General features: G+C 39.2%; 1 long non-coding RNA gene across 2 annotated transcripts; it reads left to right on the forward strand.

Moving 5' to 3' along the window:
- The first annotated feature begins 817 nt into the window (after nt 1–817).
- Nucleotides 818–27917, forward strand: LOC131239416 (uncharacterized). 2 transcript variants are annotated; one of them, XR_009168214.1, is made up of 3 exons: nt 818–926; nt 27461–27690; nt 27817–27917. It is a non-coding gene; the product is annotated as an uncharacterized LOC131239416 (long non-coding RNA). The 2 variants fall into 2 exon arrangements; XR_009168213.1 differs by having other exon boundaries at nt 27841–27908.
- The last annotated feature ends 46 nt before the right edge of the window (nt 27918–27963 follow it).

A 27963-nucleotide genomic window follows, 5' to 3' on the forward strand; every position in this document is an offset into this window, starting at 1 on the left:
AATTTTGTTTTATACCATTTACCATCTGGTTGTGAGCCACGAAGGGGAATTTCAAGCCCCATCCATGCAATTTGGGCTGAAGCCAGGAACCTTGGGCTTGCACATTACATTATACTGGATTCAAGGAAATGATGAATGTGCTGAGTTTTGAGCTTGGCAAGTGGGCCCAAGCTTCAATGATCTGGACTGGTCTGTTCAGTCTCATTCTGGAATTTTATTTTATTTATTTATTTATTTATTTATTTTAAATTTCTGGAAAATGGCACCTGCTGTGGTGAATGACATTCAACCCATGCCTAGACATAAAACACAATGCTCTACGTCAACTCTACTGTGGTAATAACTTGCATCTCTCACGCCCATTGCTAGGATGGGCAGTGGCTCCCAAGTTTCCTTTTTCTGCAGCAGATCAGTGGACATTCCCACGCCCATCAAAGGTCTCATCTTTTTGGATAAGGTGGGCCTCAGATCGATAAGAAGTGTGTAGTATAGTTTGCTAGCGGCCCTCCCCCTGGGATTTGGCGCCATCTCCATTTTGAGTTTTGGTTTTTCTTTCCCCCACGATAGGTTGCCCCAGACGTTTTCATTCTGGGTAACCTGAAAAAGTGTAAAGTTTTGATAATCTGATCAATATATATGAAGATCGATTTTCTTTATAAAAAAAAAACTTGCATCTGTCACAACCAAATCCTCATGCCAGATGCACATTTGATATTGGTTTTAAGTTTATTCTGAGTACTGGCTTCCTTTGAAACAACCTGCAGTTTATAGTAGCTATTCATGTATGGTTGTTGAATGGATGTCCCCTAGATGATATTTTCTTCTTCTGTTTCCAATATTGCAGCACCATATATTAGTTGAAGGATATACAAACAGGGGAAATTGTTGCTGCAAAAGAGATATTAATAAGTTCTTTATCAAAGGAGGTATGGTGTTTTTCCTCTGTTGATTATCGTAGTCTATAATCTTTTAGTGCTATATTCATGCTTATGAATATGGTGGCCCTTTTTTGTTTGTGTTTTGCAGGAAGTAAACGATGTAATAGGTGAAATTACAATTTTAAGGACTTGATCATAAAAATGTGATTCATTTGAACGAGATTGTAACTTCTTCAGGTTCCATTTGAATTTTCACATTTTTCTTTTTTTCTTTGCTTAAACTAGTGGCTCTGATCCTACATATATGTTATCGAGACTAACAAATTGTTCTTCAGGTTTTCACAGAGAAATTGACAAGGACAATCAAGGAAATCCAGGTGTGTTTCTCAACATGGTATCCATTATGATATTGTGATGGGATTCTAGTGTGTTCTCATTATTTTAATGGCCTAACAAAAGTCCATTTCCCTCCCAGAAAATGTCTCTCCAGATCTTGCAGCAACAGGGAGCTATAGCGACTTGCGTTGAGTTCTAGTATCGGTGTCGAACTCACTGTGGACTCAACTCTTCAGGGTATTGGAGGCAGCCCAGTTATCCATTGAAGATCATATCTTGGAATGTTAGGGGAGTGGGTTCAAAGCAGAAAATAAGGCTAATTAAAGAATCCTGTAGGAATAGGAATCCTGATGTGATCCTTCTACAGGAGACCAAAGTGCAGCAATTTAACGACAGGATCCTAGAAATGCTTTGGAAGGCAGCAGATGCTAAATGGGTGGCTCTTGATGCAATTGGTAGTGTTGGAGGAATTTTGCTGGCGTGGAAATCGTCACAATGGGTGCTAGAAAATAGTTGGATTGGCAATTTCTCGGTGTCGGTTATTTTGCAAGATAAGTCGTCTACGTTTAAGTGTCTCATCTCTTCAGTGTATGGTCCCACCCAAGAGGCCCGTAGACAAGATTTCTGTGAAGAATTGAGTACTACAAGACAGAGATTTGCAGATCCGTCTTGTTTTGCTGTAGATTTTAATATGATCAGATATGCGGAAGAAAAATCCCATGGCAAAAAGGTCTCTCCAACGATGCAAACTTTTTCCAGTCGGATCAACGATCAGGAATTGGTGGATCTTCCCCTTCTTGGCTCCAGATTTACATGGACTAATGGGAGAGCAAACCCAATTTTTTCTAGACTGGACAGATTTTTGGTGTCCCCTAATTGGTTGGAATCGTTCCCTTTGGTCCCTCAGTTAGACCTTCCGAGAATAACTTCCGATCACTGTCTGGTGAAATTAACAACAGTGGAGCAAAATTGGGGCCCGAAACCGTTTAGATTTGAAACCTCTTGAGTAAGGATAGAAGGATTTCTTCAATTGGTAGCTAACTGGTGGGATGGTTTTCAGGTGGAAGGCTTTGCGGGCTACATATATGCAGCAAACTCAGACTGCTGAAAGAAAAAAACTCAAGCAGTGGAAACAGCACGAGCTACGCAAAAGGGACTTGGAAACGGATTCAATCCAGTCTAAGTTGCAATCGATAGACGTAGGAGCAGAAGATGGTCTCATGTCTACAAAAATTCTGACTAGAAGAATTCAGCTTATTCGATCCCTATTAGACAGAGTGCTAGAAAATGAAATCGGTTGGAAACAAAGATCTCGCACGAGGTGGATAAAAGAGGGTGATAAAAATACAAAATACTTCCATACTATAGCTAGTATGTATGCCAGAAACAACAGGATCAGCAGTATCGTCGTGAATGACAATCGTATTGAAGATAAAGAAAAAATAGCAGAAGAGGCGATTCTGTACTTTAGATCCTTGCTTCAAGGGGAAATTTGGGATAGGTCTAGGCTGGACCATCTTCATGAGGTCGACTGTGGATTCCCTAGGATGGGATAAGGCTCCAAGACCAGATGTTTTCACTAATCGTTTCTTTCAAAATTTCTGGGATGTGATCAAAGATGACATTATGGATTTCTTCAAGGAATTCTATGAAAGCGGCACTGTCTATAGGCCTTGGGGCCTCCTTTATAGCGCTTATTCCAAAAATTTCGAGGGCAGCTACCTTCAAAGTTTTCAGGATGATCAGCTTACTAGGTGGGTTGTATAAGATCTTGGCCAAAGTGATGGCGTCTCGTCTGAAAAAGGTTGCAGGGAAGATTATTTCTGGAAATCAAAGCACGTTTATCCCGGGGAGGCAGATTGTCGATTGTACTCTCATAGTGAATGAATGTCCGGACTCCAACCACAAATCTAGTTCGAAGAGCAGTATAATATGCAAGCTAGATATTGAAAAGGCATATGATCATGTTGATTGGGCTTTTCTACAGTATATATTAAGGCGGATGAGTTTTGGTGAGAAATGGAGAAGTTGGATAGGTGAGTGTGTCGGTTCTACTTATTTTTCAATCCTTTTAAATGGGTCCCCAAAAGGATTCTTCAAAAGTTTGAGAGGCTTGCACCAAGGCGATCCTTTGTCTCAGTTTCTCGTTCTCATAGTTGGGGAGGCCTTATCCAGAATGCTTCAAAAAGGCAAAGAAGTAGGAATTTTAAGTGGTATTACAGTGAGAGGAATGTCCACCCCAATTTCTCATATTCAATATACGGATGATACTTTGGTATTTAGTGAGGTGGTTCCAGAGAAGGTGGACAATTTGCGCACCTCCATCCGATGTTTTGAGGCCGTGTCGGGTTTGAGAGTCAATATGGGGAAATCGAAGATGTTTGGGATCAACATGGAGGAAGAGGAGATATCTAAATATGGGGAATATTTTGGATGCTCTCCGGCTACTTTTCCGACTACATTTGTTGGCCTCCCTTTTATGTTTAGGATCGCCTCCTAAGTCTTTATGGGATAAGGTCATAGATGGATTTGAAAAATACCTCACTAGATGGAAATGTAGATACTTATATATGGGAGGCCGTCTCACTCTTATAAAGGCCGCTCTCTCAAATCTACCTCTATATTTCATTTCTTTATATAGATGCGCGGGCTCAATTTTGTCTATTATAGAAAAGTTGAGACGTAATTTCTTATGGCATGGTAAGGAAGAGAACAAAAAATTTCATCTTGTTCAGTGTCCCTCAATCAACTGCCTACAAAAAGGAATGGCTCGAGATGGTCGGTGTTCAACCCTACGGAACTCATGACTGTATGGTCACTATTGTCTGACCGTATTGTTTGGCCTATGGTTCATCCAATTGTTGGCCCGCCACATGATGGGCCTTCACCTCGTGGTAAATTATTGGATGAAACTTAAATGATGAGAGGCAATTGCTAGCATTTCTCTATTCATATTTTGGGGAAGGTTTTTTTTTTCTTGGGCTATGAACCAAACAGGTGGCCCACCTTTCACACTTCCTGGTTGTTCTTCTAGATTGCTAATGACTGCTCAATGGGCAATGTTTGTATTAGGTTACGTGTGTTACAAATCCCCATGAGCAGATTGATCAAAGCCCTCTTTGATTAAGGGCCTTATAAATGCAAGGTAGGAGTCGTCCAACTGTCTATTATACGGGTCCCCTTAATCAGATGGTTTTGATTGAACTTTTTTCAATAGAAGAATCAGATGGCTTTTGATTATCTGATTGGGGTGATTCTGTGGGCTATAGAGAGAAAATTAAGAAGAGACAACAGTCTACATTCAGCTGAAAATACTCCCAAAACTGACTTCTAGGATCTTCAGATGTACGAAGTTTCCAGGGCATGGTCGATGGTCCATGGTGGGACACAACAGCCAAGTGGTCTGGATTACTGAAACATAGGCCCCACTCATTAGAATTGAAAAGGAACAATTGCATTGTTGTTCATTGCTTTGCATGGTAGGAGGTTTTGAACCATTTACTCGAAGTATAATCTCATATCTTTAAAAAGCCATATGAGATGCTTTAATCAATGAATTAGAGATGACCCAATTGGATTAACCGCACTCCGTTCAAATGTATGGCTGGCCTCCAAACACCAATTCAGATCACTTTGAGTGAATTGAATGGGATGGATTTGCAATTTGGAAGTTGTCATTATGAATTAAGATGGTCCTGCCATTTTAGTAATTTCCTGTCTTTTAATTATATTATTACAATTCAATCAAATAGTGTATCCAAACTGGATGCTGTCATGCTGAACTAAAATGCAAGATATTCAACTAGAAATCATCCAAGTGGATCTAGTCCTACTCCTTTCATAATTAGCTGATTTGCTGGTCTAGATGGCACTTTGGATCGTTTCAAACAAACATGACAAATTTGGTAATAAAGCATGGCTGTTATATTCTCTGCATGAATGCAGAATACATTCAAATTCCGCAAATACACATCCTTTTCTATCCTTCCTTGATTGGCTGCATTAAAATAGATATTATATAATCTAATAGATAAAATATTATAGAATTTAATAGATAAGATATTATAGAGTGTAAAAGATAAAATCTAATAGATATTCTAATAATATAGATCCTAAGTTAGAACTCAAACTTGTATATATGTGTATGGTAGTAATACAGAAAATTCATGCAAGTTTTTCACATTTTACAAACTTTATTAAAATGAAACCCACTACTTTCTCAGATGTGGTACACATGAGCTTTGCATCTACCTTAAAATGGGCCTACTTTTAAAACTGATCTTGCAAAATGGATGGACGAAATGGATGTAAAACATACACCACATCATAGCACAAAAAACATGGTGATGTAAACACACTACGAAATCTGATTGATTCGAGATTTATCTCACAAACGTGTGGCCCACCTAACCATTTACTGTAAGCCAATGGCTAGTGGTCGGTGCTCTGTAGGCCCCACCATGATGTATGTGTTTCATCCATGCTGTCCATCTATTTTTTAGATCATTTTATAATATGAGTCCAAAAAATAAGTTATAACCAAATCTCAGGTGGGCCACGTTACGGGAAATAGTGTTAATTGAACATCAACCGTTAAAATTCTTAGGGCCCTAAAAGTTTTAGATCAAACTTTTTCCCTTGATCTATGTCTGTATGACATAATCAACAGATTGGATCTCAAATAAACAGTACAGTGGGCCTTGGGAAGGTTTTAATGGTGGACATCCAATCGCTCCTGTTTTCCTATGGTGTGGTCCACCTGAGATTTATATCGATCTGATTTTGGTATAAACCCTAAAATGATATTTAAAAATGAATGGACGGCATGGATATAAGTTGAGGTTGGGGCCGCATCGTATCCTTATAAAAAGAGGACGGGGATTTCCTGCGAAAGGCTTTCGCAGGAAGTTCCTGCGCTGGGATGCTAAGTGGGGTCCACCGTGATGTTTGTGATAAATCCATCCCGTCCATTCGTTTTAGGAGATCATTATAGGATATTACACCAAAAATTACATGGATTTCAAACTCAACTGGGCCGCACGAGAGGGAAAACTGAGGAAATAGTTTTCTACCGTTGAAATCTTTCTGGGCTCTACCTTGATTTTTATATGCCATCCAAACGGTTTATAAGGTCATTCCCAATGGGATGAAGTGAAAACATGAAAAACTTAACATGATAAGAAACTTTTGTGGCCTTAAAAATGTTTCAACGGTGGTGACTAAATCACAACTGTTTCCTCTCGTGCGGCCCAGTTGAGTTTTAAATCCATGTCATTTTTGGTATAACATCCTAGAATGATCTCCTAAAACGAATGGACGGGATGGATTTATCACAAACATCACGGTGGACCCCACTTAACATCCCAGCGCAGGAACTTCCTGCGAAAGTCTTTCGCAGGAAATCCGCGTCCATAAAGAGAAGGGATTGAGGTCTCCACAACTTGTATTTTCACGTTTCTCTTCTCAGTAGGTTACACCACAATGCTTCTCCTCTGGCGCGCCAGAAACCGCCTTCTTCTTCATCACTACCCGGCGCAACCTAGCACTCGAACCACCTACCGATCCTATACCCTATCCGAAAAGGTCTTTTCAATCCTCTTTTCAATCCTCTTATTAATCTTATTCTCGTCAGGAATGGGATTATTTATTTGGTTTGTTATTTCCATGAGCCCGCTGATCAATGAAATGTCTTCATACACCGTCACCTCAGCCACCGTCGATCCCTTCAACATCTCCTCCTCGCAATTGACCGCCGCCTGGAATATCTCCATCTACATTAAGAACCATTTCAAAACTCTGTACTTTGATCGTGTCCAGTCATCCATATACTATGGATCCCACCTCCTATCACTGGTCTCCATCCATCCCTTCTACGTGCAACGGTCGGGGCATATGACTCTCCACGCCCGCCTCATGAACCACTCGGAGAGCTTGGATGTGGATGCGGCCGAGTCCATGGTCAGGGACCGGCTATTACGCCAGGCCGTGGATTTTCGAGTTGAATTGCTTGCTCGGGGAAGGTATTCTGAGATTTTTGACAACGGGTATAAGTTCAGTATTTCCTGTGAGAATGTGACAGTTGGATTCCCGGCTATGCTTGATGTGGGGCCGGGCGTTATGTTGGGCCCACCTCGGAAGTGCAGTGTCTTAGTGGATGGAAAGACTAATACACGGGAGTGAATGTATATCTCTCCTCCTTTCTTTTCTTTTTCTTTGTTTTCTTTTTCCAATATGTGTCGTTTAGATGCCTGTAAAATCCTTAAGTAGTAAAGTTTTTACGGTTAGTAGAACACAATAGTTGATATAGACTCATGATATGTGGGGCCCACCGTAATGTGTATGATACATCCAATCTATCCATCATGTGCTTCCTCTTATGGTCCTAAAAAAAACAGCTCATTGATTATCAAATGATCTAACACATTGTGACCTAGGCCCACGATGGAATGGTGCATCTGACTGATGGGGTAGATGTCGAAACCCATCATGATGGGGCCCACACAGCTCGACCTCATGGGACGGACTCGTGAAGTCGAGCGCATAGTACCTATTCCCTATATATATATATATATATATATATATATATATATATATATATATATATATATATATATATATATATATAACTTCAACAAATAGAGCTATTCTATCTGTTTAAGTTCACCTTTTTCATTCATGTTTATATTGTTGGAATTATGGGCTACACATAGCAATAGCATATGTCCATCAGGCAATGCAATGATTGGATTAGATCGTTCGCATGATCATCAGAGTGGGACCACGCTATTGTGGAGTGCACACGGTTATCATGTGTGTGAAGTACAATAGACAACTCTTGATAGAGTTGTGTTGGGAGAAGTCTTCTCTCCCAATGATTTAAGAGTTGTAGGATTGGGAGAACCCTATGATGGGTGGCGTTTTCGGTCCCCCAATCTACACACCATTGGCAGAACTCATGACTGTATGGTCATTGTTGTCTGACTGCAATGTTTGGCCTATGGTTCATCCAATTGGTGGCCCACCACATGATGGGCCTTAACCTTGTGGTAAATTGCTACGTGTACTGTGAAGAGGGACTGTTGGATGGAACTTAAATGATGAGAGGCAATTGCTAGCATTTCTCTATTCATATTTTGGGGAAGGTTTTTTTTTCTTGGGCTATCAACCAAACAGGTTGCCCACCTTTCACACTTCCTGATTGTTCTTCTTGATTGCTAATGACTGGTCAATGGGCAAGGTTTGTATTAGGTTGCATGTTACAAATCCCCATGAGCTGATTGATCAAAGCTTTCTGATTAAGGGACTTAAAAATGCAAGGTAGGAGTCGTCCAACTGGCTATTTTACAGGCCCTTAAACAGATTGCTTTTAATTGAACTTTTTTCAATGGAATCCAGCAAAAAATAGTAGTATGTGCCATTGCTTTTTTATTTTATTTAGTTATAAAATTTCTCTTTAAATACTGCTAGTATCTTAATTTAATTATTAAATATCAATAATTTAATTATTAAATATTGAGTAGTTTAAAGACTCAATTGAGTCTTTGAGCCAACTAGACCTGAATGGACATCGAGTTGAGTCGAGTTTTCGGGTTTTGAACTATGTGGCCAACTCTCTACGCCCAACTCTTTGTAGCAAAAATTTTTTTTTTCTTCTTTTTTCTAGATTTTAGGATAGGATGTTGTGTTAGGCTTCCTATCTATTGATTTCAAATGATATTTAATGATTTTGTTGCTGTTATTATTGTTTTTTAATATAAAATGACTGTTATGTGATTGATTGATTAGTCTTTTCATTTTTTGGTCAGGAGGAGGAAGCAACTAGTTTTTAAAGGTTAAAGGCTGAAGGCTGCTGTTGATCCAGCACTAGTAGTCGATCGAGATCCTTTCTTTCTTTCTTTCTTTTTTATTTTATTTTATTTTATTTTTTTTAAGAAAAACCTGACATAGTTTACCGTTTTTTTTTTTTTTTTCAAAGTTCAACAAATAGAGCAATTCTTGAGACAAGACCTGTCCCAGTCCAACTTCTATAGATAAAATGACTAAAATATCCATTTAAGTTCACCTTTTTCATTTATGTTTATATTGTTGGAATTATGGGCTACACATAGCAATAACATATGTCCATCAGGCAATGCAATGATTGGATTAGATCATTTGCATTATCATCAGAGTGGGACCCATGCTATTGGTGAGTGCACACGGTTATCATGTGTGCCAAGTACAATAGACAACTCTTGGTAGAGTTGTGTTGGGAGAAGTCTTCTCTCCCAATGATTTAAGAGTCGTGGGATTGGGAGAACCCTATGATGGGTGGGATTTTCGGTCCCCCAATCTACATACCATTATGCACCCATTCATCTTCCCATTAGAGAATGTAAGAAGGCATAGGTGTGGTAGAGTTAGAAGGCCGAAAGACACCACATCATCCAGCAATCCATACAGACGGAAAGTATGCATTCAAAACTGTTAAACGCACTAGATTTGATGCTTGTAGTAGATCGTGGAATCCGTTGTGATTCTAACATATATTTTTTTCCTTAAAAGATCAGGACATTGCAATAAAATCAACAGCTTGAAATAAATTTTTAATTTATTTCGGCTATATGTGAAATTAATTTTGTTTTATCCCATTTTCCATCTGGTTGTGAGCCACGAATGGGAATTTCAAGCCCCATCCATGCAATTTGGGCTGAAGCGAGGAACATTAGGCTTGCACTGCACGTTACATTATACTGGATTCAAGGAAATGCTGAATGTGCTGAGTTTTGAGCTTGACAAGTGGGCCCAAGCTTCCATGATTTGGACTGGTCTATTCAGTCTCAAACTGGAAAGAGTAGTATAAAAAAATCTCGATAGGATTATCTTAATGTTCTAATTAGTGGCATAAAAATATGTAATGGTCAACGTTCAACTGAAGAAGTGTCTAAGGTGTGAGGGTAGCAACTTTAAAATCTATGTGAGCTTGGGGTCCTGTCACAGTTAGATCCATCAAACTTGCACAGTTGGGTATGAACCTTATGATTCCTTTTGGAAAAATTGGTAAATTGATGCAGGACAATTAACCACTTGCTCTAAAAGCTCGAACTGTTAGAGTATGGCAAATTAATCCATTTATCTCATAGCCCAGGTTCTACATCTCATGGGTTAAGACCTCGGCCGAACCCCCTTCGTGGGCCCCAAATCACATGGGCTGCCCACCCCAAGTGTATTCCCGCATCTCACGGGTTACCTCACTCGAGCCCGGTGTGAAATGTACATTAGTCACCCCTGGTAAGGAGTCTCGAACACGAGACCTCCCCCGTGGGCCCCAAATCACGTGGGTCACCCACCCTGAGTGTGCCCCTGCATCCAACAGGTGACCCCACTCGAGCCAAGTGTAAAAATGCCCCTGCATTAATCACCCCCGGTGAGAAGTCTCGAACTCGAGACCTCCTGCTCTATACCAATTTGATGCAGGACAATTAACCACTTGCTCTAAAAGCTCGAACTGTTAGAGTATGGCGAATTAATCCCTTTATCTCATAGCCCTGGCTCCACATCTCATGGGTTAGGACCTCGGCTGAAACCCCTTCGTGGGCCCCAAATCACATTGGCCGCCCACCCCGAGTGTGTTCCCGCATCTCACGGGCTACCCCACTCGAGCTCGATGTGAAATGCGCATTAGTGACCCCTGGTAAGGAGTCTCGAACATGAGACCTCCCCCGTGGGCCCCAAATCGGATGGGTCACCCACCTCGAGTGTGCCTCTGCATCCAACAGGCGACCCCACTCGAGCCCAGTGTGAAAATGCCCCTGCATTATAAATTCTCAAGTGTGCTCAGCTAAAAGAGTCCATATTTGCAGATTGGATTGATGTTCTACAACGGGCTTTCCGTGCTGGCATTCCAAGATATAGGGATCATGGTTTTGTGAAGTTGTCGGCTGGTAGCTTGTTGTAATTGAGTTTCTGTATCATGGATTTGTTCTATTGACATGGGAAGAAAAAGACTAAAGAGAGCATGTCATGAAAAATGAGGTTTCTTTCCAACACTTGTATACAGGTGTTTGTAAAATCTTAAAATAGAGATAAGGGCCTCCTAGTTTCATTGTTGGGGAACATGACTCTTGGAATACAGATAATTTCGTTGATGTCCTGCCCCCGGTTCTTGTGGTCGTAATTTGATGCAGCTCTCCTCACATTTCATGGGATGATCAGGGCCATTGATCTGGTGGTCCAGTATGTGGATGTGCCATGTACAGCAAAGCAAGGAATTGGACTGTGGTGTCCCTCAATCAGCCACCTGCAAAAAGGAATGGCCAGAGACGGTCTGTGTTCAACCCTGCAGAACTCATGACTATATGGACACTATTGTCTGGCTGCAATGTTCGGCCTATGGTTCATCCAATTGGTGGCCCACCACATGATGGGCCTTCACCTCGTGGTAAATTCCCACTTGTACTGTGAGGAAGGACTGTTGGATGGAACTTAAATTGCCTCTAGCTTTCTTGTTTTCTGTCTGTTTTTTATGTTTTCCTTCTGTTTTAGGCCTCTGTCCTTGCTTTTTTATAATACTCATCTTTCAAAATAAGAATAAAAATAAATCGGGTTCCTTGTCAAGTCAAACTCACATATTTTGTGATTCAGTTCATTGCATGGATTTAAGTAGTGGGCTGCTGGAACCAGTACAAGTCACTCTGTATCATCGGTCCACTGCAAGGATCTTCATTGTGTCATGATGTAAAGTTCAAACAAAACTGTTATATGAGGATTTTTATTGTATCATGATTTTACATAGTATTGGTGCATGTTTTTCTAGGCGAATCATGTTCCCTGTTCTGTACAGCAAGTATGTGATTTCTACTACCTTTCCAAAAAAAAGAAAGAAAAAAAAAACTACTGAATCATGAGATCATTGATTTTCTTCAATGTTAATGTTGGTGGGAATGTTTTTAGTTTGGGACCTTGGATTGTAATGTATCTATCTACTTTATCATCAAAGTTTCAGGATCCATGGATTATTCTGCAGATCACATGGCTTGTTTCTGCCAAGGATTTTCTTTTTTATGAAACAAAACACAATACCGGATCACGACTTTCAAAGTTGAATCGTGTTTCCTGTTCTGTGCTGTGAACACATGATTCCAACTGAATCATGAGATCATTGATATTCTTCAATTCTACTTTTGGTTGGATAGTTTTTAGGTTGGAACCTTTTGTTGCATTTGAAGGACACCTTGGAGATAGTATAACAAATGTGTTCCGGCATATGGCCATTCACTTCTCTTCACCTTTATTTACTTGTTTCCCATTTCTAATCTAATGATGGTCAGTCTGTTAGAGCATCACATTTCTTAATAGGTTCTTGTTAATCTTCATTGGTTGCCTGCTTGTATTCTTCCTTACACTTTAGAAGTGTCCTTCAGCTTCTACCCAATTCACACCTCAAAATGTACTTTCATTTATTTATTTATTTTTAAATCTCAACAGCAAGCAATAGCTCTGTTAAAAGATCATGAGTCACAGGTGTCAACTTGCCATAGAAGAAAATTGCAATTTGATGGGAGAGACCTAGGTAAATTAAAAGAACCTTATTCATTAACACCTACCATTAGTCGGCTGTATTTGTCTTCATTGCCCCCCAGTGAATTATTTGCTTAATTTTCAAATGACACAGCTTAAAGTGATGAAAGGGTGGTGTTGCTTTAGATGTTTTTTTTTTGGTTGTTCTTTTTTCTTCTTCTCTTCCTTTTTTTTTTTTTTATAAAAAGAATGTGAAAATGATACACTTACAAGTCCAGCAGTAGCTCGAACTTTGAAAGTATTCATGACCTCAACATTACCTTTTCAGGACCGTTTTCCAGAAGCAGCGCGATTGCACATTTTCAGGGTTCTTCTGAGTTGGCAGTAGAAATGAGGGAGGTTTGATTTCGGTTGAGTATTACAAGAATGCCTCCACAGGCAACACTTGTAGCCCTGGTTCTGGATCTCCCAAGTAGGCTGCTTTCCTTATCTTCATTTCGATTAACGGTGCCATAGTCTTGTGTAGTAATAATTGCTGTCCTTCCTCTCTTTGGAATAATACTACAGGGCAGTCTATTTTCTCAAATTTTCTCTGTTGGCATTCTTGTCACATGAACATGTTAGTATTTTTCTAGTAAAAGTCACACTTTAGCACATCCTCCATGAGGAAAGATTGGATTAGTGTTTAAAAGTGAAGATACTATTGCTAAATATCAAATTTAGATATATCTTAGAGAGGAAAGATGATCTACTGCTCTAACAGCACTATAGGTGCAGTGCTCCTACTTGCATCAGGTAAGTCTAATTGATTGATAGTTGCTCTCCATTAGCTCAGACACACATTCCATGGGCGATCTGATCTTTAGCATCTAAAAATAGTTGCAATCATTTGATCCTCTTATCTGTCTAGGGTCATCATGGATGGACTAAGGATTCACTGTTGGGCAATCCTAACCATTCCATTGATGGCTTCAAAAACGGTTGCCTACAAAAATTCAGGTGAAATTAAGGATGGATTGGATCATCCCAATCAGTGTGACTTCTACGTGGTAGCCAATTAAACGTGTTCTTGACTTAAATGGACGGTTTGGATCATCGAGTATCTAACTGCCTAACTAGGAACACTATAACTTAGTGCTTTGAGTGCACTCGATTGTTTCACCTTGTAGAGAACTTGCAAAGTTTCTCCTCCTTAATATCTTGTTTGGGTGAAAAATTGACTGAGGAATCTAACCGTGGGATGCCTTTTGAACGCTGAAAGGTGCGCCCCTGTTGTACTGGATGCTTGCCAAGTGACAATGCTGTAATTCAGCTGAGCATTGGGCACGATCCATCAACTCCAGGGTCCATATATCAACAGCTGAATCATCAAACTGTGGGCTCCATTTGAACAAAATAATAACCAAACAACGTTGTTGCATATATACCGTCAGGTCTTGTATCATATAATTCTTTACGAAATAAAATTTACATTTCTTTGAATATGTGGCTGTGGAAAACAATTTGTCCTTTTCCATGGAGCCTTTATGAACATGGGATATACACTTCTTTGACTTAATACGAGTATGCGAGTCCATGATTGTCTTTGACTTAATACAAGTATGCGAGTCCATGATTGTCAGTGATGATCTTACGACTGTTTACCTGCTGCAGCTTAAAAAGCATCTTGTCACTGCCAGCTATGTTAGTGATACCATGTCAAAGTTGGACGAAGAAGCCAAGAGCGTTGGTGTTGCGATCCTTTGTGAAATGGGCCTGGATCCTGGAATAGGTAATTTATTCTCCAACTTTTGCTGATTTTATTCTATTATCAGAAATCAGGTTTTATGGCTTAATATCAGTTGTGCATACCACCCAACTTTCTTTGTGATTACAGAGGTAGATAAGGGGGTTAAATATTTGCAAGATACAATTTCAATATAAACTTGAAGCATGTGCAATAAATCCAATTGAAGAAAATGGAGCTACTTTGGGAGTAGAGATAAAAGCATGTGAATGATAAATAAGAAGTGTAGTGTCACACCTGTTATGTTTGAACTCTCATATTTGTAGAAAAAATATGTGACACCTGAATGATTGGTTTTGCAGTGGAGTTCTACCATAGTGGAAGTTACCTTGCAATTGCAGGTTCTGTTATGATATCAGGTTAATCCTTTTCTTCTTTTTCTTCTTCTTCTTCTTCAATAAATACTTGTAGTTTGCTTTGGAAGTACACAAGTGCTTCCATTTTTTATGATGTTATGAAAGTTCAAGCAGTTTTGGCTTTTTTTTTAATGGTTGAGCATGTTCAAATTGTCCAATTCTTATTGTTGTTAGGAGGCCCTTGGAATATTAGGAACTGTGTGTTTGTGTGCGTGTGTGGTTCTCAGCCACAAGAAAATGCATACTTTATTGAGGTTCCTATTTGTATATATGCACAGTTTTCTCTTATAACAGTTTAGGTTGTCCTGTTGCTTCTTTCAGATATACAGTGTGGTGATGCGAGAGGATTCTGTTGCGAAAATTGACAAAAATGACACAGTCATGGTGAAGTTTATATAATCAACAGAGGCTTCTGTTGTGGTTCTTAGATATTGGAGAGCATCAAAGCATGAGTGCCCTGTCTCATCTTCTGTTTTGTGGCTGTGATTTGCCAAGGAGATGCTATAGCTATTTTTAGTCTTAGCTGATATACGGTTTCAGTTTTTTGGCTGTGTGAGGCTATTTCAGTCCAGTCTCCAGCTAGTTCATGTTCGTTTGTAGTTTGTTTTGAAAATTTTAGATAGTCTGTTAACTGTTTTATTAGTATTGTGCTGGTTGTTTTATGTCGAATGTTAAATGGCTGAAACACGTACAGGTTTGATCATTGGTTGATTATGATATTGTTAGCTTCGGTTGATAGAAACCCAGACAAAAGATTGATTTAGTCTCGATTGACATCAACCGATATTAAAAACTGAATTTAGCCTCAGTTGTTGAGAACCGAGGTTAAAAACTGAATTTAGCCTCGGTTGAAGCCAATAGAGGCTATATCCATCTTTAGTCTCAATTTTGCCTCAGCTACCTAAACCGAGACTACAACTCCTGTGGCCAAAGGCTTTAGCCTCTGTTGTTGAGAACCGACGTTAAAAATAGATTTAGCTTCAATTGGAGGCAACTGAGGCTAAAATTTGGATTTAGTCTCGGTGGCTATGAAAGTCGTTTTAGCTTCGGTTGCTATAACCAAGGTTAAAACTGGTTCCAGCCTCAATTTGGATAATTGAGATAAAACTAAAGCTAGCTTTAATATTTTACCTTTTTAGCCACAATTTTGAAATGAGGCTAATGGCCTCTTTGGCCGGCCGGATTGAACGAGATTAGGAGGGATGGGATCAATTTTAAGGTAATGATGGTGATGTCAGTGGATTGGTTTAAGATCCATGAGTTTGCTATATCCCGGGACGAGTTCACTGGGTCTGTTTGGCATATCCTGGGATTTTACCTTCCAATTCCTTCCAATCTGTCCATCCAAACACGCCCCAGGCTCGATTGAACGGGATTAGAAGGGATGGGATCAATTTTAAGGTAATGATGGATGGTGATGTCAATCGATTGGTTTAAGATCCATGGGCTTGCTATACCCCGGGACAAGTTTGCCAGGTCTGTTTGGCACGTTTAGCATATCCTGGGATTTCACTGTTCAATCCCTTCCAATCCGTCCATCCAAACACGTCCTAAAGGCCATTTTTGTTGTAGCGAAGGTAGAAGGTTTTGAACCATTTACTTTTTTAAGTATAATCTCATATCTTTAAAAAGCCATATGAGTTGCGATAATCAATAAATTAGACATGACCCAATTGGATTAACCCCACTCCATTCAAATGTATGGCTGGCCTCCAAACAGCAATTCAGATCACTTTGAGTGAATTGAATTGGATGGATTTGCAATTTGGAACTTGGAAGTTGTCATTATGAATTAAGATGGTTCTGCCATTTTAGTAAATTCCTGTCTTTTAATTAAATTATTACAATTCAGTCAAACAGCTGAAATGCAAGATTCAATGAACTAGAAATCACCCAAGTGGATCTAGTCCTACTCATTTCATAATTAGCTAATTTGCTGGTCTAGATGGCACTTTGGATTGTTTCAAACAAACATGACAGATTTGTAACCTCAAAGCACAGCTTTCATATTATATTATCCGCACGAATGCAGAATACATTCAAATCCCTCAAATACGTCAAATACGGCGTCCTACCCCGCCTGGACAGTAATCCGTCTAGGTAGGGATCTGTGGGGCTCAACATGATTTAATTGTTTTATCCACTCCGTTAATCGCTTTTCTCAGATCATTTTAAGTTATTACCATGAAAATGAGATAGGTCCAGATCTCCAGTGGACTACACCAAAGGAAGCTGCAGTGATAATGACACCCACTGTTGAAACATTTCTAAGGGACACCGTGATGTTTTTCTACCATCTAACCTATTAATAAGGTCATGTAGACGTGGATGAAGTGAAAACACAACTATCAGCGGATCCGAGACTTCTCCAGCTTCCAAGAAGGTTTTAATGGTGACAGTTCAATACCCACTTTGTGGTCCAAATAAGTCTTTTACATGTCTCATTTTTTGGATCATATATTAAAATTATCTGATAAAAATAATTAACAGTGTGGATAAAATATTATATCACAGTGGACCACACAGAATCCTGTACGGATGGATTACTGTCCAGGCCGGGTAGGACGCAAATACACATCCTCCTCTCTTTTCCTTGATTGGCTGCATAAAAATGAATATTATAAAATTTAATAAATAAGATATTATAGAATTTAATAGATAAAATCTAATAAATGTTCTAATAATATAGATCCTAAATTAGAGGATCTCATACTCATATATCCTAAATTAGAGAATCTCATATTTGTATATATGTGTAGGGTAGTAATATGGAAATTTTATGCAAGTTTTTCACATTTTACAAACTTTTTAAAAATAAACATCGTGATTAGGTTTCTACCCACTACATTCTCAGATGTGGTACACATGAGCATTGCATCTGCCTTAAAATGGGCCCACTTCAAAACTGATCTTGTAAAATGGATGGACAAAATGGATGTAAAACATACCTCACAGCAGAGTACAAAAAACTAGGTGATGTAAACACACCACGAAGTCTGATTGATTCGAGATTTATCTCACAAACGTGTGCCCCACCTAACTTTCGTTCACTGGAGAGCAGACTGGCTATTGACCCTGCCACTGTGAGCTAATGGCTAGTGGTTTGTGCTCTGTGAGCCCCACCATGATGTATGTGTTTCATCCTTGTTGTCCATTTATTTTTTAGATCATTTTATAATATGACACTGAAAAGTAAGTTATATCCAAATCTCAGGTGGGCCACGTTAGAAGAAATAGTGTTAACTGTACATCAACCATTAAAAATTCTTGGGGGCCGTAAAAGTTTTAGATCAAGCTCATCTTTGTTTTTAAACTTGATCTATGTCTGTATGACATAATCAACAGATTGGATGTCAAATAAAGAGTACAGTGGGCCTTAGGAGGATTTTAATGGTTGACATCCAATCACTCCTGTTTTCCTACGGTGTGGTCCACCTATGATTTATATCCATCTAATTTTTGATATCGAGCCCTAAAATGATATTTACAAATGAATGGACAGCATGGATAAAAAAATATACTTCATAGTGGGCCCACAAAATGGATTGCCTACTGAGTTACTCGGTACGCTTTTATCGTGCAGTGTAAACTTAGTTGGGCCTCCTAGGAATGTATGTGGGTTATCCACGCGTCCATCCATTTCTCCAAATCATTTTAGTGGTTGAGTCCAAAATATAAGTATGCCTAAAGCTTAAGTGGAACACACTAAAAGAAACAGTGGGTATAATGATTTCCACCGTTGAAACATCGCAAGGGTCCACAGTGATGTTTATTTGTCATCCATCCCATTCATAAGATCATAAATACATGGATGCAGCTTGATAAAAAAACTTCTATGGTCACCAAGAAATTTTCAACGATACAATTTCAATTCACACTATTTCTCATAGTGTGGTCCATTTGATGCATGTGGATCCCACTATGATGCATGTGTTGTATCCATACCATCCAACCATTTTTAGAGATCATTTTATGGAACTAGAAAGAGAATGGGATAGATCTAACGTTCAAAAAAAGGCTCGACTCGATTTGAACAAAGTTTTGATCTGACTTGAGTCGAGCATTTTCGAGCTAGTTGAGTGAGTTATGGAGCTAACTTTGCTCGTGTACAGCTCTAACTATGAGATGAGGGCACGGATTGGATACTGACAATGTTAGTAGCCAAATCGCCACTAAAGTGACACATCACCAAGATCTGTAGAGCCCACTATGATGCATGTGTTGCATCCATAATGTCCAACCATTTTTTCAAACCGTTTTATGGAATTACAAAGAGAATGAGATAGATCTAAAGTTCAAGTGGACCCTTCCATATAAAATAGTGGGGATAGTGACATTCACCGTTCAAAACTTCTTAGGGGTCACAGTAGTTTCCGATGAAGCTGATATTTTTGTTTTCACTTCATCTATCTCTATGTCAATTTTATGAATAGGATGAATCTCAAAAATATATCACCGTGGGCCTTATAAATGTTTCAACCGTAGGTGTGACGGCTCCCACGGTTTTGAATTAAGTTGAATTTTATCAATACGTATACTAAAATGATCTGAAAAAACGGATGGACGGTTTGGATTTCTCACAAACCTCACGGTTAGCCGCCTCACTTAAGCATCCCAGCGGAGGAACAACTTAAATCCGCGTCCGTTGTGGTCGGTGCCGCATCGTATCCTTATAAAAAAAACGAAGGGATTGCAGTCTCCACAACTTATATTTTCACGTATCTCTTCTTAGTGCGTTATGCACAATGCTTCCCCTCCTCGTCCTCGTCACCCCACTCTAACCACCTACGAATCCCTTACCCTCTCCTCTCACCCTACCCGCTCCCAAATCGCAGTCTTAGCATTCTTAGCATTCTTAATCGTTTCAGGAATTATCTTGCTCTTTTCCCAGCCGATCAATAAAATGTCTGCATACACCGTCACCTCAGCCACCGTCGATCCCTTCAACATCTCCTCGTCGTGATTGACAGCCGCCTGGAATATCTCGATCTACACGTGCTATATCACACATGTGTTATATCTAAACTGTTCATTTGTTCTGTAACCTCATTTTATGGCATGGGCCTAAAAATGAGGTAGATCCAAAACCTATGTGGCCCCAAAGAAGTTTTCAACGGTAAGTATTCAATCCCCATTGCTTTCTATGGTGGGGTCTACCTGAGCATTAGATTTACCTGATTTTTTGGCCCATGCTCTAAAATAATCTCGATAAATGGGTGGACGGTGTGGATATAGCCCACACATCATGGTGGGACCTACAACAACTTGCTAACATAGAGTGAAAGTGGCACGGGACCGAATGCAATTCTATTTAATGTAATTCCAAGCTTTTCCGTTCTTCCCAAACATAGAGTCGAATTGGCACAGGCCAGATGAATCCCATCCCACCAAATCCCTTCTAATCCCACCGCCCAAACAGACCCTTAGCATCCCAGCGGAGGAACAAAAACAGGGATTGCAGTCTCCACAACTTATATTTTCACGTATCTCTTCTAAGTAGGTTATGCCACAATGCTTCCCCTCCTCATCCGCACCAGAAACCCTAGCCTTCTTCCTCGTCACCCCACTCTAACCACCTACGAATTCCTTACCCTCAACTCTGACCGTATCCGCTGCAAAAGCGCCATAGCAATGGTCTTAGCACTCTTAATCGTTTCAGGAATTATCTTGTTCTTTTCCCCGCCGATCAATAAATTGTCTGCATACACCGTCACCTCAGCCACCGTCGATCCCTTCAACATCTCCTCTTCGCAATTGACCGCCGCCTGGAATATCTCGATTTACATTCAGAACTATGAGACGAACGAAGATATGTACTTTGACCGTGTCCAGTCATCCATATACTATGGGTCCTACCTCCTATCACAGGTCTCCATCCCTTCCTTCTCTGTGAAATCACAGTGGCATAAGACTCTCCAAGACTGCCTCATGGCCCACTCGAAGAGCTTGGATGTGGATGTGGCCGAGTCCATGATCAGGGAAAGGCTATTACGTGGGGCCGTCGATTTCCAAGTTGAATTGCTTGCTCGGACAAAGTATATCGTGTTTCTTTCCGGCTGGATGAAGTTCAAGATTTCTTGTGATAATGTGACAGTTGGATTCCCGGCCACGCATGATGTGGGGCCGGGCGTTATGTTGGGCCCACCTCGGAAGTGCAGTGTCTTAGTGGATGGAAAGATTAAGAAATGGGAGTGAATGTACATCTCTCCTCCTTTCTTTTCTTTTTCTTTGTTTTATTTTTCTCATATGTGTCGTCTAGATGCCTGTAAAATCCTTAAGTTGTAGAGTTTTTACGGTTTGTAGAACACAATAGTTGATATATCATATAAACTCATGATATGTAGGGCCCACCGTAATGTGTATGATACACCCAATCTCTCCATCATGTGCTTTCTCTTATGGTCCTAAAAAAACAGCTCATTGATCATCAAATGATCTAACACATTCTAGTTTTGAAGGTTACTATAGCTGTTATATATCTTTGCTACAATTTGTTTTTTTTTTTTTTAAAAAAGTTTATTTAATATGTCTTTTTTTATTTGTTTTGTTTTGTTTTAATGAATGGAAGAATATTGTCAAAACAATAGTATCCCAAATAGCTCTATAGTTCAAATAACAAAATAAGAAAATAGCAACCAAAACAACCAATTCATTCAAACTCTTGACATTAAACCTCCTTTAATAGATCCAATGCCTTCCCCCACTCTGAAAACTACTACTATTTCTTTCTTTCTTTCTTCTTCTTCTTCTTTTTTTTTCCCTGAAAAGTAGTAGAAAATAGTATTATGTGCCATTGCTTTTTGATTTTATTTAGTTATAAAAATTCTCTTTAAATACTGCTAATATCTTAATTTAATTATTAAATATTGAGTAGCTTAAGGACTCAATTGAGTCTTTGAGCCAACTCGACCTAAATGGACATCGAGTTGAGTCGAGTTTTTGGGTTTTGAACTATGTGGCCAACTCTTTATGCACAACTCCTTGTAGCAATTTTTTTTGTTCTTTTTTCTAGATTTTAGGATAGGATATTGTGTTAGGCTTCCTACCTATTGATTTCAAATGATATTTAATGATTTTGTTGCTGTTATTTTTTATTTTTATTTTTAATATAAAATGACTGTTATGCGATTGAGTGATTAATCTTTTCATTTTCTGGTCAGGAGGAGGAAGCCACTAGTCTTTAAAGGTTAAAGGTTGCCGTGGATCCAGCACTAGTAGTCGATCGAGATCCCTCTTCATTTCTTTCTTCTTCTTCTTCTTTTTTGTTTTCTTTTTCTTCTTTTTTTTAAAAAAAAAAAATTTTAATTTAGAAAAACCTGACAGACTTTACCCTTTAAAAAAAAATAAAATAAAATTTAAGTTCACCTTTTTTATTTATGTTTATATTGTTGGAATTATGGGCTACACATAGCAATAGCATATGTCCATCAGGCAATGCAATGATTGGACATGATCATTAGAGTGGGATCAATGCTATTGTTGAGTGCACACGGTTATCATGTGTGTGAAGTACAATAGACAACTCTTGACAGAGTTGTGTTGGGCGCAGTCTTCTCTCCCAATGATTTAGGAGTCGTGGGATTGGGAGAACCCTATGATGGGTGGGATTTTCGAAAGCCCAATCTACACACCATTATGCACCCATTCATCTTCCCATTAGAGAATGTAAGAAGGCATAGGTGTGGTAGAGTCAGAAGGCCGAAAGACACCACATCATCGAGCAATCCATATAGACGGAAAGTATGCATTCAAAACTGTTAAACGCACTAGATTTGATGCTTGTAGTAGATCGTGGAATCTGTTATGATTCTAACATATATGTTTTTACTTAAAAGATCAGGACATTGCAATAAAATCAACAGCTTGAAATAATATTTTAATTTATTTCGGCTGTATGTGAAATTAATTTTGTTTTATCCCATTTTCCATCTGGTTGTGAGCCACGAATGGGAATTTCAAACCCCATCCATGCAATTCGGGCTGAAGCGAGGAACCTCGGGCTTGCACATTACATTATACTGGATTTGAGGAAATGCTGAATGTGCTGAGTTTTGAGCTTGACAGGTGGACCCAAGCTTCCATGATTTGGACTGGTTTGTTCAGTCTCATTCTGGAAAGAGTAGTATAAAAAAATCTCACTAGGATAATCTTAATGTTCTAATTAGTGGCATAAAAATATGTAATGGTCAACATTCAACTGAAGAAGTGTCTAAGGTTTGAGGGTAGCAACTTTAAAATCTATGTGAGTTTGGGGTCCTGTCACAGTTAGATCCATCAAACTTGCATAGTTGGGCATGAACCTTATGATTCCTTTTGGAAAATTCGGTAAATCCTCAAGTGGGCTCAGCTAAAAGAGTCCATATCTGCATATTGGATTGATGTTCTACAACGAGCTTTCTGTGCTGGCATTCCAAGATATAGGGATCATGGTTTTATGAAGTTGTCGGCGGGTAGCTTGTTGTAATTGAGTTTCTGTATCATGGATTTGTTCTATTGACATGGGAAGAAAAAGACTAAAGAGAGCATGTGATGAAAAATGAAGTTTCTTTCCAACACTTGTATACAGGTGTTTGTAAAATCTTAAAAGAGAGATGGTTGGATAGGCTTGATTTTCTTGGGTGGCTCACAGTTGTCCATTGTTTTCCACAATGTACAGGGGGGGTGGCAGCAGGCATGCAACCCATTCAACTATGACATGGGCCACCATGCTTCAACGGAGGTGTTTGGGTGCTTGTGCATTGTTTTCTATGGTGTGGGCCATGTGATGGTTGGATAGGCTTGATTTTCTTAGGTAGCTCACAATTAGCCATTGTTTTCTATGGTGCGGCCCATTGCTCGGTCTAACAAGGTGGATCCAACCATCATGTTGGCAAACCACGCTATAGTGAAGGCTTTTTGGGTGGATGTACATTGATTTCTATGATTTGGTCCACCTTATGGTTGGATATGCCTTATTTTTTTTGGCATCTTATCATCACAATGAAGGCTTTTTACAGTTTTTGTACTTATTTTTTACTATTATTATATTTTGTCCTATTATTTTAATTAAAAGTTAGGAGTATCGTGTGGCTTACAACCAGTGTTCGAATTATCTCCGATATTATCTTTATCTCCAGCTAAGCGATACCGATAACACTGGTAACAATACCGATAACGCTGGTAGTATCATAAATCCCAGGTATTAGCAATGTATCGCTAAGTATAGCTAACATATCAATATCGCTAATGTAATCGTCAATATTTTCAACTATGTAAATTCTAGGTGTTGCTTGTATTGCCAATGCATCAATATCGCCAATGTATCGCCAATATTTTCAACTATGTAAATTCTAGGTAATGCTTGTATCATAAGTGTATTGACGATATTTCAATAATTTCGCCAACTTATTGATATCATCAGAATATCGTTTATTAGAAAAAAATTATTTCAAATTTTTTTTTTTTTCATAGGCACATGGTTGTTTGTAGTGTTCAATTTGCCATTGATAGTATTAGTAACATCTTAATATTATCAATATCTCAACACGCGTGATATTGAGACCACAATCTTTCATTTCCTTTTCAATTGTTGATGATTTTTGGGTGAAATATCATGTGTTGTTGATATTTTGCAATATCAATGGATGTTTGAATGGTTTAATAGGCTGGATGGGATGGTTGGACTGATTTCTTACAACAACACATGTTTTTGAGGCCCAATTAAATGGAAACTTGGTATGTATGCATTCTTTTTGTATTTATTATTATTATTATTATTATTATTATTTCTAAATATACAAATATGTACATTTTAACATCTCCTGAAGTTTCGCTGAAAATTTCACTGTTTTTCCTAAGTTTCCCCGCATTTCCGGTTATCAGAGATATCGATATTGTTTCCATATCCTTGACAAGCGAAACTTGTAGCGATACCGATACTTCGAACACTGCTTACACCACACATGATGTTGCTTAGGCTATATGCTATAGAGGACTGAACACTATACTTCATGATTTTGATTTTACCCAGCCCTGGCCTGGTCCATTGCTAGCCCTTATGAGTTGGCCAAGGTTAGCATGTGTTGCTCCTCTGTTTGTATTGAGAATTCTATTCCCTTTTCTTAGCATTGTTAACATTTTGTTGTCTTCTCAAAAGACAAGAAAAAAAGAGGGTGAAATTAAGGGTAGCAAAAGTGAGGGAAGTGCATTGGAAGGTCTAGACACATCGGCTACACACTTAATGGGTGGACTGGTGTGAATTTGAAGCAGGGCTTGTTCATGGTGGTCCGCACTTGGTGAACAGCTCCAGTATGTTATCTGTTTCACACTAGCATTTACATTTGTGCTGCGAATTCACACTTTCATCCTCACACAAAGATCAACATTCTCCTAGTCAGCTTCACACATGATGCAGTGATTAATCATATGCCAGTCTCTGTGTTCCAGGTGATCTACTGTGAGCACCTTATTACAACAGACTAACCAGCAGAAAGGCTATCACTTTCATTGAGCAGAACTGTCCCATACTAACCTGACCAATTGCTCATCACTAGTCCCTTGATTACTCATCACTTTCTTGTATGAACTAACTGAAAATTGACCAGCCTGCTCGGGAGTCCAAGCTATGCTGTCAGTGCCTGATTATGGCATGTAGTTCGTGGCACTTCAGTATCAGAAAAGCTGATTTATCTTGTCATCCTTGAGGTGGCACCTGAAGATTGGAGTCCATGCTAATATTTGGCTGCAACCTAGAAGAAAATTTCCACAGTGCCATATTGGTTGGACATGATCCGGAACAAATGAGGTAACTCTTATTGAGGTAACCTTGTTGGAGTTGATTAGAGTAATCAATATTGCCTGCAAGTAGCCGGTTAATAAGGAAAGGGCAACTCTCTTGCCATTGAGAGAGAAGAACCCATTCAAACCTGGCAACTGTGGTTAGGAGTCCAAGTAGTTCAAGTAAATACATTTTTCATGAATAAGAAACTATCCATCTTGTTGATTTGCTTTTTGCTTATAGGATTTTTTTGCAACTTTGGTTGGTAGATATTGAAAAGCGTATCAATCTTGAAAGAGGACTTTGGGTTTTAGAAGCATCTACTTTCTTTTGCTCGAGAATCTGAACTCTTAAAATGTTTCTTTGAAGATTTCTAGGTGACATAGGACTTTGGGTTTTAGAAGCATCTACTTTCTTTGGTTTTAGAAGTGCTAAATGGCATTTTGATGTCATTCGATGTAACTCAAATGGTGCTGTGAGCTTGATGCGGTTTGGAAACTAGGCCCACCATATGGGACTGATTTTTATTTTTATTTTTATTTTCTGGAAAATGGCACCTGCTGTGGTGAATGACATTCAACCCATGCCTAGACATAAACACAATGCTCTACTTCAACTCTATTGTGGTAATAACTTGCATCTCTCACAACCAAATCCTCATGCCAGATGCACACCTGATATTGTTTTTAAGGGTGTGTTTGGACGGGCGGATTCGGTGGTATTAAGATGGATTTGGCGGGATTGGATTTTCAAATCCACCGTGGTCTGGACGCCAGCCTGTTTGGGCAGTGAGGTATTAGGCGGGATTGGGAAGATCGATGGATTTCGCCGGATTAGATGACGGATTCCCAAATCCACTCCTCCTCCTTATATCCACTGGCAGAGTTCTCTCTCCTTTCTTTCCGCTCGCAGTAGACGGTCTACATCCGTTTTGGGAGGCGTTGTGGACCACCACCTTATATCAGGTGAGCGATCCAAACCGTCCATCAGTCACAGCCTCCACGCATGATCCAAGGATGTTGTAATTTCCAACAAGGAAAGAACGGAAGTCGATCTGTCTTCCCGAACGAAATGGGCACCGCACAAAGCCGAACGAGGAGATGATGAGATCAGGGACCTCCCCTGCTCCCACACAATGATCCTTAAAGATCTCGGTCATCCAATGACCAAAGGACGTAGATCCGATGTCACCCAAGGAGACCAGAAGGGGATAGGAAATACAGAAGATCGGCTTCTTACTTTTCTATCTCTATGCTTTTGAGGTTGGATTTGTCTGTGAGTCTGATCTGAGCTGAGAAGAAGGTGGTACATGTGCCTAGTCAAACGGAAACGAACTTTGCATCCCGCGAGCCGTCCGCCCGTCCAAACACGCCATAGCTTGGCCGCTGGATATAGCAATCCAATGGGATTTGTTGTAATCCACTGACACCACCTCGGTAGCCGTGCAATCCACCCTAATACAACCCAATCCCATCCAGGCCGCCCGTCCAAACAGGCCCTAAGTTTATTCTGAGTACTTGCTTCCTTTGAAACAAACTGTAGTTTATGGTGGCTATTCATGTATGGTTGTTGAATGGATGTCTCGTAGATGATATTTTCTTCTTCTGTTTCCAAAATTACATCACCATATATTAGTTGAAAGATATACAAACAAGGGAAATTGTTGCTGCGAAAGAGATATTAATAAGTGTTTTTTTTTTTAATTTAATCAAAAGAGGTATGGTGTTTTTCTTCTATTGTTTACTGTAGTCTATAATCTATTAATCGTACCTTATGACCGGGAAAGTCGTTTTAGTGCTATATTCATGCTTATGAATATGGTGGCCCTTTTTTGTTTTGTGTTTTGCAGGAAGTAAACGATGTAATAGGTGAAATTACAAGTTTAACAAGACTTGATCATAAAAACGTGATTCCTTTGAAGGAGATTGCAACTTCTTCAGGTTCCATTTGAATTTTCACATTTTCCTTTTCTTCTTTGCTTAACTAGTGGCTCTGATCCTACATACATGTTATCGAGACTAACAAATTGTTCTTCAGATTTTCATAGAGAAATTGACAAGGACGATCAAGGAAATCCAGGTGTGTTTCTCAACATCGCATCCAATTTTAACCTATGAGATTGTGATGGGATTCAAGGGTGTTTTCATTATTTGAATGGCCTAAAAAAAGTCCATTTCCTTCATTAAACTGACCCTTGGAAATTAGGTATTTACCAATTTTCCTTGTCAGTGCTATATGAAACAACTATTGGATGGGCTCTGTTATTGCCATGCTAATCAAGTGCTTCATTGTGACATCAAATACTTAGTTGGATCTTTTTCTTGGTCAGGATTTTATTTTTTGCAGCTTCAA

The sequence above is a fragment of the Magnolia sinica genome, chromosome 3 (genome assembly GCF_029962835.1).
Source record: "Magnolia sinica isolate HGM2019 chromosome 3, MsV1, whole genome shotgun sequence".
NCBI lineage: Eukaryota > Viridiplantae > Streptophyta > Magnoliopsida > Magnoliales > Magnoliaceae > Magnolia > Magnolia sinica.